Source organism: Entelurus aequoreus, linkage group LG03 (assembly GCF_033978785.1).
Source record: "Entelurus aequoreus isolate RoL-2023_Sb linkage group LG03, RoL_Eaeq_v1.1, whole genome shotgun sequence".
Classification (NCBI taxonomy): Eukaryota; Metazoa; Chordata; class Actinopteri; order Syngnathiformes; family Syngnathidae; genus Entelurus; species Entelurus aequoreus.
The window spans coordinates 74,116,027-74,123,517 of NC_084733.1; the positions used below are offsets into that span (position 1 = coordinate 74,116,027).

Sequence of the window (7,491 nt, forward strand, 5' to 3'; positions counted from 1 at the left end):
CCCTCTCGAGAGAACTGGTTCCAGAGCCCTTGCTGTGCGTCGAAGTGAGTCCGACTATGTCTAGTCGGAACTTCTCCACCTCGCGCACTAGCTCAGGCTCCTTCCCCCCCAGCGAGGTGACGTTCCACGTCCCAAGAGCTAGCTTCTGTAGCCGATGATCGGACCGCCAAGTGCCCTGCCTTCGGCTGCCGCCCAGCTCACATCGCACCCGACCTCTATGACCCCTGCTATGGGTGGTGAGCCCATTGGAGGGGGAACCCACATTGCCTCTTCGGGCTGTGCCCGGCCGGGCCCCATGGGGACAGGCCCGGCCACCAGGCGCTTGCCATCGTGCCCCACCTCCGGGCCTGGCTCCAGAGGGGGGCCCCGGTGACCCGCGTCCGGGCGAGGGAAATCTGGGTCCATAGTTTTTATTTTTCATTGAGGTCTTCGAGCTGCTCTTTGTCTGATCCCTCACCTAGGACCAGTTTGTCTTGGGAGACCCTACCAGGGGGCATAAAGCCCCCGGACAACATAGCTCCTAGGATCATTGGGACACGCAAACTCCTCTACCACGGTAAGGTGGCAGCTCAGAGAGGATATATATATATATATATAGGATATATATATATATATATATATATATATATATATATATATATATATATATATATATATATATATATATATATATTTATATATATATATATATATATGTATATATATATATATATATATATATATATATATATATATATATATATATATATATATATATATATATATATATATATATGTACATACACACATGTCTGTATGTATATATATGTATGTACCAGTGGCGTGCCGTCACTAGAGGCAGGGGAGGCACGGCCTCACCTGCCATCATGGAAAGAAAAAAAAAAGTAAAAAGAAAAAAAATGAATTAAATTGTTATATGTATCCAGTGATTATACTAAAGTTATTTTAAGATTAAGATTAATTAAGATTAAAGTACCAATGATTGTCACACGCACACTAGATGTGGTGAAATTTGTCCTCTGCATTTGACCCATCCCCTTGGGGAGCAGTGGGCAGCAGCGGCGCCGCGCCCGGGAATCATTTTGGTGATTTAACCCCCAACTCCAACCCTTGATGCTGAGTGCCAAGCAGGGAGGCAATGGGTCCCATTTTTATAGTCTTTGGTATGACTCGGCTGGGATTTGAACTCCAACCTACCGATCTCAGGGCGGACACTCTAACCACTTTTCCATTTAACTTCACCAGTTTTAGATTATTTTTATTTTTATTTTCACATTTGCCGTTCAAATACTGAGAAGAGACGGTGCGGTGATCAGCAGCCAGTTGAGGCACGTCACTGATTTGTGCCTCAACATGGATTGTGCGCAATGACTCGGCTAACTGCTGAGCTGCTGTGCAGTGAGACCGTATTGCTATATGAATTATATTATACATTTCCATAGTTTAGTTAGCTGAGGTATATAATGTACAGTGTATTTTGTCAACATCTGTATGTGTGTAACGTATTTATTGTGCTGAGCGATCATAAAACTGGAGGCTCGTCTCATAACCCCGCCTCCTGGTGCCAAGCATCTCCGCCGCAGAATGCACCCCCCGACGGGAGCGCCGCGGCCACACCAACCAAAGCCCACACCCAAACCCTCCACGTGCAAGACCGAATCCACCCAAAAAAAGGCACTTAACAAGAAGCCAAAAAGTGCAAAAACAACAATGCTCGCGCGGCGCACCGGAGGAGCCGTGAACAGGCACACAACATTAGGTACACCTGCAGACTGCAGCGCGGATTTCATATTTCATTCATTCACAACTCTTCCAACATGAACACCACTGCTCCCGCACTTATAAGTAAAGGTAAGACCATAATAACGTTTTTTTTTTAATTAAATGTGCTTTTTTGTGTGCATGCTACAGTGTGTAAGTGTAAAGTTAAAGTAAAGTACCAATGATTGTCACACACACACTAGGTGTGGTGAAATGTGTCCTCTGCATTTGACCCATCCCCTTGTTCACCCCCTGGGAGGTGAGGGGAGCAGTGGGCAGCAGCGGCGCCGTGCCTGGGAATATTTTTTGGTGATTTAACCCCCAATTCCAACCCTTGATGCTGAGTGCCAAGCAGGGAAGAATGCTGGTATGAGCTTTTAAACACAACCCGTTAACTGCTGCCAATCACATGGTGAATAAGATACTCTTTAGGGTTCATATGTTTTGTAAATCTGACTGTGATGAAGTCTGTGCCTCACCAGACATGAACCTCACCGCACGCCACTGGTATGTATATATATGTATGTATATATATATTTGTATGTATATATATACATTAATAGAGTGTGTAAAATGAGCTGATTATGATAACTATGCTGTCCAGTTGTTATATCTTGTTTTATTGTTCCATTTGTGTCGTCTTATTAATGCAGTTGCACTTACAAGACATTAAATGGTAGTATTGTACAGGTTATCTATGGTAGTAGTATGTTGTTTAACTCGGATGTCGTTTTTTTCCCCAAGAAGCTGACTGTTGCGTCCCACAAAGTGCTTACACTGTAAGCATTGCGCTTATGACACACCAGCTGTTTGATTGTAACATACACCCCAGTCGTAGTTTTCACTACCCAATTTGGAGATGTTGAAATAGCCATGAAAAATCGCTAACGCTAATAGTAGGCTGTCTATGGCAATTCCAATGTTAATTAGCAACAAGCTAGCGCATTTTGCGTTCGAACGTGTTCTACCAAGCATACTTGCTTTGTTGGTGTTACAAGTTACAACATTGCTTAGAGGGAGTTTGACTCGAGAGATTGTTTACCTGAGCCGGTGTTCAGTCTGAAACCGGACGTGACGTCACGTGCAACAAATGCATCGGAATATGGCACCGTTTGATTTTACGAAATTCGGTCGGTGCCTATAAAAGCACTGAATTAGGTGCCTGTCCCTACATACACATAAATAGATAAAAATCAGGAAATCACATACAGTATACAGTATTTTTCGGTCGGAGTCGCTCTGGAGTATAAGTCGCACCAGCCGAAAAGGCATAATAAAGAAGGAAAAAAACATATATACGTAAGTCGCACTGGAGTATAAGTCAAATTTTTGGGGGAAATTTATTTGATAAAACCCAACACCAAGAATAGACATTTGAAAGGCAATTTAAAATAAATAAAGAATAGTGAACAACAGGCTGAATAAGTGTACGTTATATGACGCATAAATAACCAACTGAGAACGTGCCTGGTATGTTAACGTAACATATTATGGTAAGAGTCATTCAAATAACTATAACATAGAACATGCTATACGTTTGCCAAACAATCTGTCACTCCTAATCGCTAAATCCCATGAAATCTTATACGTCTAGTCTCTTACGTGAATGAGCTAAATAATATTATTTGATATTTTACTGTAATGTGTTAATAATTTCACACATAAGTCGCTCCTGAGTATAAGTCGCAACCCCGGCCAAACTATGAAAAAAACTGTGACTTATAGTCCGAAAAATACGGTAATAATAAAAGAACTAAAATATAAATATTTACTAAAAATATATAAATACAAGTATACATATTTTATTGTATCTGGAAGTATTGATTTTTTAAATTTCAGATTATAACTTAATCCTGGCAATTTTTGAAATGTATTTTCATTATTTGTATTATTTTTGAGTGCGGCCCTAGTATTGTAAAATCTTAATAATAATAAAAATGCATCTCAAAATAATAGTACGTTACACATTTATTCCCCTGCAGCTACTGTAGCATCAATACATGTAATCATAATTAAATATACATTATTATACTTCATTTTAACACTATTTACTTGTTTATTCTCTTTATTTGTATTACATATTGCGCGTGACTTGACGGATACAAATGGAGGAAAGCAAAACAAGGTGTGTGCAAGCGGTGTCGTTGGCGGTTTGTTGTTGTTTACAGTGAAATGTGCAAATAGATTTGAGGCGACGCGAAGTGTGCAAGAGTCGCTGAGAGGACAATTGCATATTAAATAATGCAGCACGAGTTCAAAAACCAGCGCGCTCGGAAATGAAATAAAGCATAATTGCGTTAGGTTAAGACAGTTGGCGCGACGTTTATAGCGGCGGAATGATCCATCATGGCCGACGTGGCAGAGATAAACCGAGGTGACGCGGCGACGCATCACGCTGGGCCCCGGCTGCGTCCTTCCATCCCTGGCAGCGCATCACAAACACGGCTGGCGCCCGGCCATCGCTCTTTGGCAGCCGCAAATCTGCTTTGGAAACAAATAAATAAGGAGGTATATAATAAAATAAACAGCGGCAGGGGGTTGTACAGACACACTTTTTCGCGATGAAAGGTCGTTATGAAACGTGTGTGTGTGTGTGTGTGGGCCGCATTAACGCAGGGAATTAATATTTGAATTTTCTCACAGCTGCAGGTGGCTATTTTTAAAAGCTAGCATCGAACATTCATCACTCCTCTGCTGCCTGTTGTCGAGTTAATCCACCGTGGGAAGAAACACCAGGCGGAAATAGAGCGACGCCTCACAGTTTGCAGCAGTGAAAACATCGCTATGCAGCTTATGAGTCCTCCTGTAGCACCGGTGTCAAACTCAAGGCCCGCGGGCCAGATCTGGCCCTACGCATCATTTTAAATGGCCCGCAAAAGCCTGGAAATAATATGTGTCAATAAAATACCTTATATTTTCTTTCTTTACTTTCTTATTGTCTTACTTTTTTTTCTAGTTTGACAGGGGAAAAAAATAGTGTCCAATATTGCAACAAATATTATACTATCTAACTTTTTGGGTCAAAATCCAAATAAATACTTAAATATCTGCTTAATTTATAATTTCGAAGCAAGTTATCCATCAAATTGTACACTATAAAAACGACCAGTAAATTTTACTGTAAGGGACAAGCGGTAGAAAATGGATGAAAAATGTAGGGAGTTTTTCTTTACAGCATATTACTGTAAGTTGAAAAAAAAAAACACGACCAATGTGTGTTTTGCTCATAAAGGTTCATTATGTCTTCTTATTAATATACTCTTTCAAATGTTCTCGTAATCAGTCCATATTTTTGGTAAATTATATGGAATCTTTAGCTAAAGATTCCATCTAATGTATTTATTTATCTAATTTTTTGAAAGCAATGTTTGTTTTTTACAGTAAAATTCTGTAAAAAAAATATTGTAATCAGACCATATTTTTGGTAAATTAGATGGAATCTTTAGCTAAAGATTCCATCTAATTTACCGAAAAATACAGTTTTTTAATGATCATACAAAGGTAAAAATAAGGTTCACAGATGACCAAAATCCATTACAAAATATTGTTGAAGCAATTTCTTTAATAGAAAATAACGAGAGTAGAAATGGTCTGTTCCAGGGTCAAAGTGTCATAATTTTTTCTGTTTTAAGTAGTATTTTATTTATTTTTAATTATCATACAAGTGTAAACATAAGTTTTGCAGTTGACTACAATCAATTCCAGGATAATGATGTTGCAATTTCTTCCATAGGAAATAATGTAAATAGAAATGGTTTGTTCCAGGGTCAAACTGTCACCACTTTGTCCCAGTTTTAAGTAGTACTTAATTTTTTTTTAAATTATCATACATGTGTAAAATACGTTTTACAGTTGATTACAATCAATTCCAGGATAATGATGATGCAATTTCTTCCATTGGAAATAATAGAAGTAGAAATTGTCTGTTCCAGGGTCAAGCTGTCATCATTTTGTCTCAGTTTTGAGTCATATTTAACATTTTTAGCTGTCATACAAGTGTAAAAGTAAGTTTTACAGTTGGACAATAGCCATCACAGAATATCGTTGATATAATTTCCTCCACAGGTAATAGAAGGTCAAAATGGTCTGTTCCAGGGTCAAACTGTCATCATTTTGTCTCAATTAAAAGTAGTATTTTAATGTTCTTGAATTATCATATGAAGGTAAAAATAAGGTTCACACTTGACCCAAATCCATTACAGAATATCGTTGATGCAAAGTCTTCAATAGAAAACAATGTGGGTAGAAATGGTCTGTTCCAGGGTCAAAGTGTCATCATTTTGTCTGTTTTAAGTAATATTATTATTTGTTTTATTATCACACAAGTGTAAAGATACGTTTTACAGTTGACTACAATCATTTCCAGAAGAATGATGATGCAATTTCTTCCATAGAAACTAATGGAAGTAGAAATGGTCTGTTCCAGGGTCAAACTGTTATCGTTTAGTTTTAGTTTTAAGTAGTAAATTTTTTTTTTAAATTATCATACGAAGGTAAAAATAAGGTTCACAGTTGACCAAAATCTATTACAAAATGTCTTGAAGAAATAATATATTGAAGCAATTTCTTCCATAGAAAATAATGAGAGTAGAAATGGTCGGTTCCTGGGTCAAACGTCACCATTTTGTCTGTTTTAAGTAGTATTTTTATTTTTTTTAAATATCATACAAGTGTTAAAATAAGTTTTACAGTTGACTACAATCAATTCCATAATAATGATGTTGCAATTTCTTCCATTGGAAATAATGGAAATAGAAATGGTCTGTTCCAGGGTCAAACTGTCATCATTTTGTCTCAGTTTTAAGTCATATTTTAACATTTTTAGCTGTCATGCAAGTGTAAAAACACATTTTACAGTTGTACAATAGCCATTACAAAATATTGTTGATACAATTTCCTTCATAGGTAATAATGCAGGTCAAAATGGTCTGTTCCAGGGTCAAATTTGTCTCAGTTTAAAGTAGTATTTTAATGTTCTTAAATGATCATACAAGTGTAAAAATAAGGTTTACAGTTGACCCTAGTCCATTACAGAATATTATTGATATAATTTCTTATATATAAATTAATGAGTAGAAATGGTCTGTTCCAGGGTCAAACTGTCATCATTTATTCACGTCTTAAGTAATACTTAAACAATTTTAGCTGTCAAACAAGTGTAAAAAGAAGTTCTACATTCGGCCCCAATCCCTTCCAGGATCATGATGTTGTTAATAATAAAAGGAGAAGTGGTCTGCTCCAGGGTCAAACTGTGTCCATCACGAAGCCTCTATTTACTGTACAGGCATTGTTTTAAGTAACACTCTGATTGACTATACAAGTGTAAAAAGAAGTCCTGTAATCAACCACAGTCTGTTCCGAGAACCTTTGATGCAATTTTTTAACATGAGAAGAAGTAATCTGTTCCAGGGTCAAATGATGTCCATTATAAAACCTAGTTTTAAGTCACATTAGCACACTCTGAACTGTCGTACAAGTGTAAAAAGAAGCTCTACAATAGATCACAATCTCTTACAGGAAGCTGATGATGCAATTAATGCAAAATAATCTGTTCCAGTGTCAAACTGTGGCCATTGACTCACCTTTATTTACCCTAAAGGCAATGTTTTAGTGGCATTTTGACACTCTAAACCAAAGGTGTCAAACGTATGGCCCGAGGGCCGGTTCAGACCCGCGAACAGGTTTTATCCGGCCCGCGAAATGAGTTTGCTAAGTATAAAACTGTACCTG

General features: G+C 37.9%; 1 long non-coding RNA gene across 1 annotated transcript in view; it reads left to right on the forward strand.

Annotated features, from left to right (window-relative positions):
* Nucleotides 1-4,627, forward strand: part of LOC133646867 (uncharacterized) — a 52,372-nt gene extending 47,745 nt beyond the window's left edge. The window contains exon 4 of the long non-coding RNA XR_009825362.1: nucleotides 4,405-4,627. This is a non-coding gene — a long non-coding RNA (uncharacterized LOC133646867). The remainder of the gene's footprint in view (nucleotides 1-4,404) is intronic.
* Nucleotides 4,628-7,491: the final 2,864 nt, after the last annotated feature.